The sequence below is a fragment of the Felis catus genome, chromosome B3 (genome assembly GCF_018350175.1).
Source record: "Felis catus isolate Fca126 chromosome B3, F.catus_Fca126_mat1.0, whole genome shotgun sequence".
Taxonomy (NCBI): Eukaryota; Metazoa; Chordata; class Mammalia; order Carnivora; family Felidae; genus Felis; species Felis catus.
Genome location: NC_058373.1, coordinates 70,195,258 through 70,209,239, shown reverse-complemented (window position 1 = coordinate 70,209,239; position 13,982 = coordinate 70,195,258). Strand labels below are relative to the sequence as shown.

At 34.2% G+C, this 13,982-nt stretch overlaps 1 protein-coding gene across 14 annotated transcripts in view; it reads left to right on the top strand.

Moving 5' to 3' along the window:
- LOC109501168 (olfactory receptor 4F21-like) overlaps window positions 1–13,982 on the top strand; it is an 83,855-nt gene that overhangs the window by 26,363 nt on the left and 43,510 nt on the right. For 7 of the 14 annotated variants that reach the window (XM_045059595.1, XM_045059608.1, XM_045059598.1 and 4 more), the window contains one exon: window positions 6,458–6,521. The exons of 3 other annotated variants lie outside the window; for them this stretch is intronic. The gene's annotated coding sequence lies outside the window, so the exon portion shown is untranslated. Of the gene's footprint in view, window positions 1–658; window positions 2,808–6,457; window positions 6,522–10,176; window positions 10,210–13,982 lie in introns of those variants that run through there. 4 more of the 14 variants (XM_045059599.1, XM_045059602.1, XM_045059607.1 and 1 more) reach the window with 3 other exon arrangements.

Here is a 13,982-nt window from a genome sequence, read left to right as displayed (position 1 = left end):
CTACTAACAACCATTCTTTCTTATGTCATCATTCTTCCCTTTTACTACCCCACATCATACCCAGGCTCCTGCATGTCACAAGTCTGTGCTTCCTCAGCAGGAAAGCAGCATAAGAAGGTGGGAGCACCATGCTCCCACTATAGCCAAGAATAGACTTGAGACGAGTCAGGCCAGGCAGTAATAGGAATCCTGAGGGTTACTGTAGCCAAAAGGAAACACTACAGAGGTTCTACTAAGAGGACCCACCACAAGGGCAATGGATGTAGAATTTTATACCCAATAACTGAGATAAAATACATAAAGATTAAGCAAAGAATAATGGGGTAATTACAGAACTGAATAGCAGTGGATATGATATCTCAAAGGACCTATAATCAACTCTATCTAAAGATTTTGAACACACAATGTGTGGATATTTTAAAATATGGATATTCTGGAATACAAAAAAACACACATTTAGTATGTTCCCAACTGTATAAAATAAATAAAAATATTTTAACGACCAACAGAAAAGTCAGTAAAAATAAAAGATTATTTTTTTTCTTAGTCGCAGGAAAATTAGGTGTTTTTCCCTGTTTTTCTATTTTCTTTATCTTCCAAATGTTAAAAAATCCTTTATTAAACAAGTGGTCTTAATTTGACACATTTCAATAGATAGGAAAAATATTCTCATCAATCAGAGTGGTATATTTGATAGAAAAATCAATATATTAACTCTACAAGGAGAAGGTCTAACTTTAAAAAGTGGGAAGGCATGCAAAGGTAACTAACACCAGGAACAGCAACAACACATACAACTGGCCAATAAACATATTTATTGATATTTAGTCTCATCATCATCAGTGATCATCATCAATCTTCATTGTTTTGTGTTTTACTGATCAACAGAGAAAGAGAATTCTCAGTATTATCAAGGTTTCAAAAAAAAAGGTGCTCTTATACATTGATGAAGGGATAATAAATTGATATTTGTTAGAATTTAAAATGTACAAATATATTCCTAGAAGTACTAGCATAAGAGCAAATATTACGTACATGCAGCACATATGTTCATATAATATATATGTATTTACAAACAGATACACACATGTATACAAATAATAGAATGTTGTTGGCCCATGTCAATCAATAGAAAAGGTATTAATCACATTTTAGTATATTTATATAATGGAATACCCTGAAGTTCTTAAAATCAACTAAATAATTCTACACATACTGTGGGGGGCCGGGCCCCGGTGCCAGGCTGAGACCAGGTCGAGCAATGTTCCCCATTGACTCAAGCCAACCCGGTGGTTCCCCCTCCCATTCCCCCACTTTCAAGGGCATACAAAAGCCTTGTCAAGGCTAAGAGAGTTAATTCCTAAAGACTGTGGTCTGCAGGTGTTGGCAGTAATGCTACCTCCCTTTTTCTACCCCGAGTCAGATAGACACAAACATGGGAACTGTGTTTTGCTAGCAATCTATCAACAAGGTCTTGTGACCTGTTCAAAAAGTTCACAAGGTATACAAGACTAAATGTTTTGACTGGCAATAATCATGTAAAACCTGTTTATTCTTAAAATGACCTAATCCATAAAAGTCTTATATTATAAAAGATTGTGTACAACAACAATAAAGCCGTCACTTGGGCCATCAGCCCAGGGGACCCTCCTGTTCCCAAACTTTCTCTTCTCTCTTTTTTCTTGCATTCCCCTACCCTCAGAACCCTGACCTCGGTGTTTGTCGCGCCGGTCGCGACACATACAGATCTGGAAAGATTTAAATTTTACGTGAAAAGAAAGTGCATAAAATTAATATGAAACTTTGTGTTTCAATAAAAAAAATTCTCCAAGAATGAATACAAAATATTATAAATAGTAAGTCCTGAAAAGTAAGATTACATGTGGCTTTCACTTCCTCAAGCCTGTATTTCTGTTCTGTTTAAATGATCTAAAACAACTTATATTGTTTTTGACTTAAAAAGTATGATTTTTAAATACAAAATAAGGGGTTCAAGATGTGCACCCTTTCAAATTCAGATTATAGTGATATCAATATTCAAATAAGCATTTAAAAATTGAAATAAAATTTTACAAATGTGTGAACAACTGTATAGTCATATAAGTATCACAACCGTCACTTTAAAAATGTTCTCAGAGATTCATTGCCATGATAAAGTGACTTGTGAGCAGTCTATTGCTATTGTTTAGTTGATGGATACTAGTAAGAAAGGAGAGGGTAGGAAAAGGCAGGAGAAGGGAGGAGCGAGAAAGGACAGGAGCAATGAAAGAAAAGAAAGAGAGAGGAATAGAAGCAAGGATTACCATAAAGGTTTTAAGAGAGGCAGTTAACATACATACCAGGAGAATATTTCCTGTTTCTTCTGTCGCCTACTTACTGCTTAAAATTACGCAGTAATTTTTCCTGCTCTCTCAACATCACACATTTTGGCATATAAAACTCTTGGGAGCTGTCCATCTTTCTTGCACCTCACAAATGTCATGAACTACCTTGCTCCTTCATGAATGTTCAGCTTTACCCATACTTTTGTTCTGCACTTAAGGCACCCTGACTTTTTTCATTTAGCTGATTATTTCTTATTATAAAAATTCATTCCATCTATTCCACAACTAGTCAATGATGTCTCACTCTCCTCCAGTCTGGATTAGATATTCCCCTTCTATGCTTTCACATCATACTTGCAAACCTTTCATAATAAATTTTTCATGATAATATAATTTACACTTAAATAGTCTCTCCATCTCCCCTGCTAGGTCTATGAGCTTCTTGAGAGAAGGGACTGTGCTTAGTCATAAATGCTGGCCCATGTAAGTGTTGTGAGTTTGGGGAAAAAGATGAGTGGTTGGATGGATGTGGGCATGCATATGTATATAAATGCATGGATAGTTGATGGTAATGGTTTTGTGATAAAGACTTTGATTTTATACTTTATTCCTATTGAAAACTGATTCCAGTAGAATAGAAAACAATTGCCACTCTAGAAATTGCCACAAATATATGGCAGGTATAAGGTTACTCACATTAAAACCAGTTGCTAAGATCTTTTCTAGTCTCTATCCAAATGTAATACAATCAAGACTCAGAAATTTCCCTGTAAATCAAGACATAATCTAGGCATATGGAGCAATACATACAGCCTGAAATGAAAATTCTCACTTCCCTTGGAGAGACCAGCACCACTGGGTGTCCAAAAAGTGCTTGTCGAATTGGAAAACAGAAATGGAGATTTATTATTTTTATTATTTTTTTTAAATTTTATTTATTTCTGGGAGAGAGAGAGCACAAGCAAGGGAGGGGCAGAGAGGGAGTCACAGAATCTGAAGCAGGCTCCAGGCTCTGAGCTGTCAGCACAGAACCCAACACGGGGCTCGAAACCACAAACCATGAGATCATGACCTGAGCCGAAGTTGGTTGCTTAACCGACTGAGCCTCCCAGGTGCCCCCAGAAATGGAGATTTGAAAAAAAAGGAAAGAGGGAGAGATTTTCTAATGTTGTGCCATAAATGTATACACTGTTAGGATAAAAAGAATAGCCCATAATTTTAGCAGGCTATTGACATAATATCTCCACTTACCTGGCCAAAAAAAATTTTTTTAACCCAGAAAGTAATATTTTCACTGTTACTGGATCTTTCAAAAAAATGTTTCCCTCTTTGATGCTATATGGTTAGTGCTTCTCACAGCTGCTCCTGCTCTAACAATAATCTAACAACACCTTTTGGGGACCACTTAATGGTTCCATGACCTGAGTCCCCAAGCCATTCATAATGGGAGTTTTACTTAGTTCTCATGGCATGGCATTAAGAGAAGGAAAGAGTATTAGAAGTTTGGTTAAATAAGTAAATGGAAAGCAAAGGAAACTACGTATAATAAACTATGACAGCAAAATATCTTTAAGGAAAGTTAGCATCTTCTAAAATTTTAATGTCTATTTATAAACTATCATTTAGACCAAATACCAGTGAAAAAGGAATAGTTATTAACAAACTCATTAAGAATTATTTAGGATATTTTTGCAAGCATATCCATGGACTATCCTTGGAAACACTGTACTTGCTTTTTACCTCATTTATACAATTAACATCCCCATTTTAGAGATACTAGTATTATATACCAGAAAAAGACTAAACATGTTGGCAAAGGTCACTATGCTAGAGTCAGATCTATATTCAAAAACCGTTATTTTTTTATTTCAAAGTACATGGATTTAATCCTACACTCTACTGCATCCTTTTATATGATTGCTATAATATAAAAATAAGAACTTACAGATTTGTCTTCTAAATTTTCTGAGTGTTTTTACACATATTATCTCATTTATTTTTTCAAACAAAATGGTGAGATGGAAATGCAATATTCTTCCCTATCAAATGAAGAAACAGGTTGTCAGTTATATCCAGTTAATAGCAGAAAATAGTTAGAATTCATGTTCCTTGGGATTCAGTGCAGTGATCTTTTTATTCATTAACTGAATGCAGACATACTGAATGTCTCTAACTGCTTAGAAAAGCAATGTCTGTTTTTAAGACACAAAGAAGAAAAAATATCACACATTCTCATATCTTGTAACACTATTATAAGAGCTCCATTTCAACATATTGTTCTAATAAACTTGATTGTTATTAAATTGTTAATAATTATTCTCATTATATAAAATTTTTTAACTAAATTCTACATAATATCTGACCTGGAGAGTTTAAAATGAGCAAAAACTTAGTGTGTGAATTTTAAGATACTTTTTTAGATCAAAACTGAATTTTCACCTAAACATCTAGCAGAGGGAAAGGTAAACCTAATCCAACTATGACTGAAAAACAATATGCCAAAACAAAGTGGACAACTAAAATCTTAATTCATAATAGAAAATAATATGTCCTCATTTATCTTTCTCAGGTATTTAATTTTATTGAGGGAAAATTCACACAACACAAGATCATTTGAAGGGTAGAATCCAATGGCACAATTCTGTGCAACCATAACTTCTATCTAGTTCCAAAATATTTCCATCACCCCAAGGAAAACTCCATATCCATTGAGCAGTCACTGGCCATTCCTCTCTTCCAGCTCCTGACAAACACTAATCTGCTTTCTGTCTCCATGCACTTACCTATTCTGAATATTTCATATAAATAAAATCAAAACAATATGTGACCTTTAATGTCTGGCTTCTTTCATTTAGAATTTTCAAGTTTATATATATTGAAGTGTATATCAGTACATTACTTTTTATGATTGAGTAATATCCCTTTGTGTGGATAAACCACATTTGTTTCTCCATTCATCAGATGATAAACATTTGCATTGTTTCCACCTTTGGCTACTGTGAAAAGTTCTACTAAAAATATACACGCACAAGATTTTTTTTTACCTGTTTTCAAATATTTTGTATAAATACCTAGGAGTAGAATTAATGGGTTATATGGTGTAGAATTAATGGATTATATGGTAATTCCCTGTTTAACTTTTTAAGGAAATGCAATACTGTTTTCCACAGTGGGTGTCCCTTTTTATATTCATACTAATGATGCACAAAAGTTCTAATTTCTCCCCATCCTAGCCAACACTCATTTTTGTTTTTTGTTTTTTTTCTTGCTAATAGACAACTTAATGGTCAAAAGACGGTATTTCATTGTGGTTTTGACTTATAATTCCCTAATGACTAACAATGTGGAGTATCTTTTCATGTGTTTGTTGACCATTTGTATATCTTCATTGGAGAAATGTCTATTCGGGTCTTTTGCCCATTTTTATTGAGTTGGTTTTTATTTTTACTGTTGAGTTATAAGAGTTCCGTAAATATTGTGAATAGAAGACCCTTATCAGGTATATGACTTGCAAATATTTTCTCCAATTCTATCTAACATACTATCTTTTCACTTTCTTGATATTGTACTTTGATACACAATTATTTATTTATTTTTTTCTTGATGTCATACCTCCTTAGGCTGTTCTTGGCTGTAATACTTACCTAGACTTTCTATGTATTTAATGACCTTGACAGTTTTAAGGAGCACTGGCCATAAATGTTGTAGGATACCCTTCTATTGGAATGTATTTGATTTTTTTTTTTCATGATTAGACCAGAGTCATGGGTTTGGGGGAGGAACACCACAAATAAAGTGCCATTTTAATCACCTCCTATCAAGGTTATATTCATTTCTTGTGGCCTTGATTATCAGGCTGAAATAATGTTTGTCAGTTTTCCTCATTGTAAAGTTACTTTTCCCTGCTTTCCATACTGTACACTTTGGAAAGAAGTCATCATGCTGAACCCATATTTAAGAAATGAGGGGTTATGTTCCTCCAGGTTTAGGTTTAGGTTAGAGTGTCTACATAATTTACTGTATGGAAAATTTCCATATATCAATATGGGCTCATGGATATTTATTTTATAACTTGGATTAAGATACTTATTTGGATTAAATATTATTTTATTTTGTTGTACAAATTTTTTCAGTTTAGCCCAGTGGGAGCTCTTTCATTTGGTTCCTGATATACCCTGATATCCTCCATCAAAATAGGTGAGTGTGTATATATTTGAACATTTCCTTATTTTCTAGCATTACAGAATGTTCCAGGCTTATCTTGTGTATTTCTGCCCTATTTCTATAATCAGCCACTTCTCCAAGGATGTCTGGTTCCTTTTACTGGAGATGATATTAGAAACAAACATCTGGGTACTACGCATGCTCGTTGTTGCCAGGGCATCATTCCTTTTAGGTTCTCATTGATGCCACAGTATGCATAAAACCACATATCCAAAATTATACTATCATATAGAATAGTATCACTGCACTGAAATCTCCTGTACCTCACCTATTCATCCACCCCACTGAACCCCTGAACCCTTGATAACCACACATCTTTTCACTGTCTCCATAGTTTTGCGTTTTCCATAATGTCATATAGATGGAATAAGTATGCAGCCTTCTCAGATTTGCTGCTTTCACTTAGCAATATACACTTCAGTTTCCTGAATACACATTCATGACATGATACCTTATTTTATTTATTGCTAAATAATCCATTGTATGATATACCACAGTTTTTTTTAATCCATTCACCTATTGAAGGACATCTTGGCTTTCTATAGTTTTTGGTAATTATGAATAAAGTTCCTATATACATGCAGTTTTTATGGGAACATAAGTTTTTAACCAATCTGGTAAATACCTAGGAATACTATCGCTTTATCTTATGGTAATATTATCATCAGCTTTGTAAGAAACTACCAAAATGTATGTCCCATTTCCGATTTCCACCAGCAGTGAATGGGAGTTTTGAAAAAAATTTTTCAGTTTTATTGAGGTATAAAAGAAAGACAAATACTACATGGTATCACCAATATGTGAAATAAAAGAAAAAAGCATAGAAACAGAGAGTACAAAGTGGTTGCAAGGGGCTGGGTAGGGGAGGGGAGGAGGAAATAGGGAGATGTTGGTAAAAGTACAAACTTTCAGCTATAAGATGAATAAGGTATGAAGATCTAATGTAAAACAAGGTTACTATAGTTGATAACAGTGTATTGTATAATTGAAAGTTGCTAAAGGAGTAGAACTTAAGTGTTCTCACAAAAAAATTAAATAAATATGTAAAGTGATGGATGTGTTAATTAATGTTTTTATCATGGTGAGGATAATGTTTTTACAATGTATATGTATGTCAAATCACCATGATGCACACTTTAAACTTCTCACAGTTTTGCTAAAGAGAGTTCCTCTTGCTCTGCATCCTTGCTACCATTTAATGTTGTCAGTTTTTTAAGCCAGTTGAATAGGTATACAGTTATATCTCATTTGTTGTCAAAAGTTGAAATTCCTCAATGACAAATGATGTTGTGTCTTTTCATGTGTATGTGTGTGTGTGGGTGTGTTTGTTTCTCTGTTTGTTTTGCCATCTGTATATCTTTTATGGTGGGGTTTGGTCTGTTTAGAATTTTTGCCCATTTTGTAATCGACTTGTTTATTTTCTGAGGGTTGAGCTTTAAGAATTCCTTGTATATTTTGGATATATTTCTTTATCAAATATGTGTTTTCCAACTATTTTCTCCCAATCCTTGGTTTGTCTTTCAATTCTCTTACCATGGTCTTTCACAGAACAGAAGTTTTTAAATTTTAGAAAGTTCCACTTATCAATTTTTTCTTCCATGTATCATGTTTTTTTGGAATTGTGTCAAAAAACTCCTCTCCAAATCCAAGATCACTTAGATTTTGTCCTCTTTAACTTCTGGATGTTTTGGAGTTTTGCAATTTATATTTAATTGTATGATCCATTTTTAGTTATTTTAGTGAAAGACAAAAGGCCTATGTTTTCATTCCTTTTCTGCATATGAATGTCATATTATCCCAAAACCATTGAAAAGACTATCATTTCTCCACTGAATTGCCTTTGCTCCTTTGTCAAAGACCAGTTGACCGTTTTCATGGGTCTATTTATAGACTGTCTCCTCTCCTCCATTGCCATACATGTCAATTTTTACACTAATGCCACATTATCTTGGTTACTGTAACTTTATAGCAGTCCTTGAATTCAAGTAGTAGCTATCTCCTACTTTGCTCTTTTTCCATACTGTGTTGGGTATCCAGATTTTTTTCTTTCCATATAAAGTTTAGAATCAATTTGTCAAAGTTCACAAAACAGCTTGCTGAGGTTTGGGTTGGGATCGCATTAACTCTCTAGATCAAGTTAGGAATAATCCACATCTTGACAATATTCTCCACTATTCAGATATTCTTTGATATCTTTTTTTTTTACTTTTTTTTTTTTTTACATTTATTCATTTTTGAGAGACAGAGACAGAGCATGAGTTGGGGAGGGGCAGAGAGAGCTTGAGACATAGAATCCAATGCAGGCTCCAGGCTCTGAGCTGCCAGCATAGAGTCCCACATGGGGCTTGAACTCACAGATCATGAGATCATGACCTGAGATGAAGTTGGATGCTTAACTGACTGAGCCACCCAGACACCCTGGGTCTTTGGTATCTTAACAGAGTTTTACAACTTTCTGCATATATATCACATATATATTTCATAGGATTTTACCTAAATGTTTCATTTTTCATGGTAATATAAATGGTATTGTTTAATTTTAGATTCCAATTGTGTAGGGCCGTATATAGGAAAACAATTTACTTTGGAATATGAATTTTGTTTTTATGACATTGCTATAATTGCTTATTAGTTCCAGGAGGATTTCTTCTCATTTGTTTGGTATTTTCTACGTAGAAAATTGTTATCTGTGAACAAACGCAGTTTTATTTCTTTGTTCTGAGTCTACATACCCAATATTTTTCTAGTCTTATTGCACTAGTGAGGGCTTCCAGTATAATGTTGAATAGGAGAAATGAAATATTGTTGCAGTATCAGGGGGTAAACAACCAGATTCTCCCTCTCAGGTGAGATGTTAGCTGTTTTAGTTGTTGGTTTTCATAATTGTTTTTTCACCAAATTGAGAAAATTCTCCTCTATTGTTAGTTTGCTGAAAGTTTTCACCATGAATGGGTGTTGGATTTTATCAAATACAAAATGCACCAAATATTTTAATGTATCATCTCATATGATCATGTGATTTTTGTTCTTTAGCCTGTTATAATTTAATTGCTTTTCAAATGTTCAAGACTTGTGTAACTAGAATAACTCCCCATCGGTCTTGGGTATAATCTTTTTAAATATTGTTGATTTAGATTTGCTAATATTTTGTTAGGGATTTTGCATGTATGTTCATGAAAGATATTGGTCTCCAGTTTTTCTTTCTCATAATGTCAACATCTGATTTGGGTATAAGAATAATACTAGAAGGGGCACTTGGATGGCTCAGTCAGTTAAGTCTTAGACTCTTCATCTCATCTCAGGTCATGATCTCACCGTTTGTGAGTTCGAGCCCCGCATTGGGCTATGCACTGTCAGTGCCCAGCCTGCTTCAAATTCTCTCTCCCTCTCTCTCTGTCCCTCTCCCACTCATCCTCTCTCTCTCTCTCTCTCTCAAAATAAATAAACTTTTTTCTTAAAACAAAGAATAATGCTGGAAAGCATTCCCTTTGCTTTTTATTTTTGGAAGAACTTGTAGAGAATTAGTATCATTTAATCCATAAATGTTTGGCAAATTCACCAGGGAAATGAATTGGGCAAGTTGCATTTTTTGAAGGTTATTAATTATTGATTCAATTTCTTATTACAGATAAGCCTATCATATTATCTATTTCTCTATTAGGTAAGTTTTGGTAGTTTGTGTCTTTCAAGGAATTAATTGATGCATTTCATCTAAGGTATCAAATTTGTGGGCTTAAGGTTGTTAAAAAATATCTCCTTATTATTCTTTTAGTATTCATGGAATCATTAGTAATGACTCTTCTTTTATTTCTAATATTGGTATTTGTGTCTTCTCTCTCTTTCTTTTGTTTGCCAGGCTGGAAGTTTATTACTTTCATTGATTTGCTCAAAAAACTACCTTTTTAATGTTGTTGGTTTTTTCTATTTTCTTTTAAATTTTATTGATTTCTGCTCAAATATTTATGTCTTTTTTTCACTCACTTTAGGCTTAACTTGTTCTTTCTCTTTTTTTTCAGTTTCCTAACATGTAAGCTTAAAGTAATGAGTTTAGATCTTTTATCTTTTCTAATATATGAATTAAATGGTATAAATTTCCCTCTAAGTACTTTTTTCATTGTGTTCCACACATTTTGATAAATTGTAGTTTAAAAAAATTTTTTTTAACATTTATTTATTTTTGAGACAGAGAGCGACACAGCATGAACGGGGGAGGGTCAGAGAGAGAGGGAGACACAGAATCCAAAGCAGGCTCCAGGCTCTGAGCTGTCAGCACAGAGCCTAACATGGGGCTCGAACTCACAGACCACAAGATCATGACCTGAGTCGAAGTTGGGCGCTTAACCAACTGAGACACCCAGGCGCCCCGATAAATTGTAGTTTAATTTCCATGTGGTTAAAAACATTTTTAGGGACTCCTGGGTAGCTCACTCGGTTAAGTATCCAACTTCGGCTCAGGTCATGATCTCATTGTTCATGAGTTTGAGCCCTGCCTCGGGCTCTGTGCTGACAGCTCAGAGCCTGGAGCCTGCTTTGGATTCTGTGTCTCCCTCTCACTCTGTTCCTTCCCTGCTTGCATTCTGTTGTCTCTCTCTCAAAAATAAAGATAGATTTTAAAAAATTAAAAAAAAAACATTTTTAATATCTTTTAAGACTTCTTCTTTGATCCATGTGCTATTTAGAATTGTATCGCTTAATCTCCAAATGCATTAGAATGTTCCAGCTATCTTTGTTATTGATTTTTAGTTTCATTCCAATGTGATTTGAGAACATACTTTGTCTGATTTCTACTCTTTTTGAGGTGTGTTTTATGACCCAGAAAGTGATCTATCTTGCTGAACATTCCATGTGAACTGGAAAAGAATGTATATTCTGTTATTGTTGGATGAAGTGATCTATAAATATAATTAGATCAAGCTGATTGATGGTTCCTTTGAGAGCAACTATGAGCTTACTGAAGTTCTGCCTTCTGGATGTATCAATTACTGAAAACAGAGACTTGAAGTTTCCAACTATAATAGTGGATTTGTCTATTTCTCATTGGACTTATATCAAGTTTTGCCTCATGTATTTTCATGGTCTGTTTTTAGGTGCATACATACTAAGAAATGTTATGTCTTCTTGAAGAATGAGTGATTTCTCTCTGAGAACTTTTTTTTTCTCCTACACTTTTGGAGGATAATTTTGCTGAACAGAGAAATCTAGATTAATTTTTTTAACATGGTAAATATTTCACTTCACTCTTTCAACCATAACATGGTTATGACAAGAAGTCTGATGGAATTCTTATCCTTGTTCCTCTATAAATAATGTTTACCCTCCTTGGATTCCTTCAAGATTTTCTCTTTTGTTTTCTACAGTTTGAATATAATATGCCTATGTATAGACTTTTTTCTTGTTTCTTTTTTTTTCACGTTTGTCATTATTTTTGGAAAATTCTCAAGCCATTATTATTTCAAATATTTCTTCTCCTTTTCCTCTTTCTTTTCCTTTGTTATTCCAATTATACATATATCCTTTTATTATGGTACCTCATTCTTGAATAATATATATGATTATTTTTGTCATTTTTTTCCTTCCAAGGATTTGAATTTGAGAAGTTTCTACTGATGTATCTTCAAGCTCAAAGATTCCATCCTTGTTATGTCCAATCTAGTGATGAGCCTATGAAAGGCATCCTTCATGTGTCTTACCATGTTTTTGATTTCCAGCATTTCCTTTTGATTCATATAGCTTCTATCTCTCTGTTTACCTCACCAATCTGTTTTCGCATATAGTCTACTTTTCCAATTAGAACGCTTTATGTATTAATTATAGTTATTTTAAATTCCTTATACAATAATTCCAAAATATGTCATATCTGACTCAGCTTCTGATAATTGCTTTGTCCCAAGATTGTAGTTTCTCTTGCTTTTTATTGTGCTTTGAAATAAACCTGATTTTTAAACACTTTTATTTCTTGTGGCATATATATACATACATACATGTGTGTGCATATACACACACACACACACATATATATGCACATAAATTTCCCTCTAAGTACTTTTTTCATTGTGTTCCACACATTTTGATAAATTGTAGTTTAAAAAAATTTTTTTTAACATTTATTTATTTTTGAGACAGAGAGCGACACAGCATGAACAGGGGAGGGTCAGAGAGAGAGGGAGACACAGAATCCAAAGCAGGCTCCAGGCTCTGAGCTGTCAGCACAGAGCCTAACACGGGGCTCGAACTCACAGACCACAAGATCATGACCTGAGTCATGATACATATATATGTATATACATATACATATATACATATACATACATATATATACATATATATGTATATACATATACATACATATACATATATATGTATATACATATACATACATATACATATATATGTATATACATATATATACATATATATGTATATACATATACATATACATATACACACATACACACATACATATATAAAATGAGAAGTTGGGAATAAGTTTACGAATTCCATGGCTAGCACCAATGGGTTAACAAGGCATGAAGAATTACAAAGCCATAGGATGCTCACACCCAAATTTGGGTAAACAAGATTAGTCAAATAAGGATAGAGAGGGCGAGGCAAAGTCTCCCAAGATAGAGACAAGGGGCAAAAGCCCCAAAACAAATGTATATGAAGTATACAAGTTTAGGTATTCAGGGTGAAAACACCTCCCAATTTAGTACAACAGCAGAAAGTTGCTTTCACAGGAAGGAAGGACCAAATTAGGTAAACAGGTAAATAGGGCTATAGACCATGGTGGGGGGTGAAGCTGCCCAGAGAGGAGCTAATTAGCAAAAGAAAGGTGCCTTGGTAACCCTGAGGCAGCATGGTTTATTTGTCTTATCCCCTAGGCTGGCTAAGATAAACAGACACAGAGCCTCTTGTCTGCAGTTAATATCCATCTGCCCTGAGCCAGGATTTTTATATTGACCTAAACCCCTAACACTGTATATCTTCAAAACCCCCTTTCCCTCACACCCATGAGTTAATGTTCAAAGATTCACTGTCTCTTTGTGCACATCCATCACGCTTGTAAGCCTTCTGATCCTAATAAGTACGGAGCAAGGACCCTTATTCAGGGCTCTTGTCTTTTCCTGGACATCTCTCGCATTTTAATCCTGCATCCCACTTTCTTGCTGGACAAGAAAGAACTCTAGACCCAGGGTCTATGACACAATTGAGGCCAGAATTACCCTGAGACCAAAACCGGAAAAAGATACCACACAAAAAAGAAAACTATAGGCCAATAGCCCTGATAAACACAGATGAAAAAATCCCCAACAAAATGCAAATGGTATATAGCAATGCATTAAAAAGATAAGTCACCATGATCCAGTGGGATTTATTCTGGGCTGCAAGGGTGGTTCAATATTCACACATCAATCAATGTCATAAATGACATCA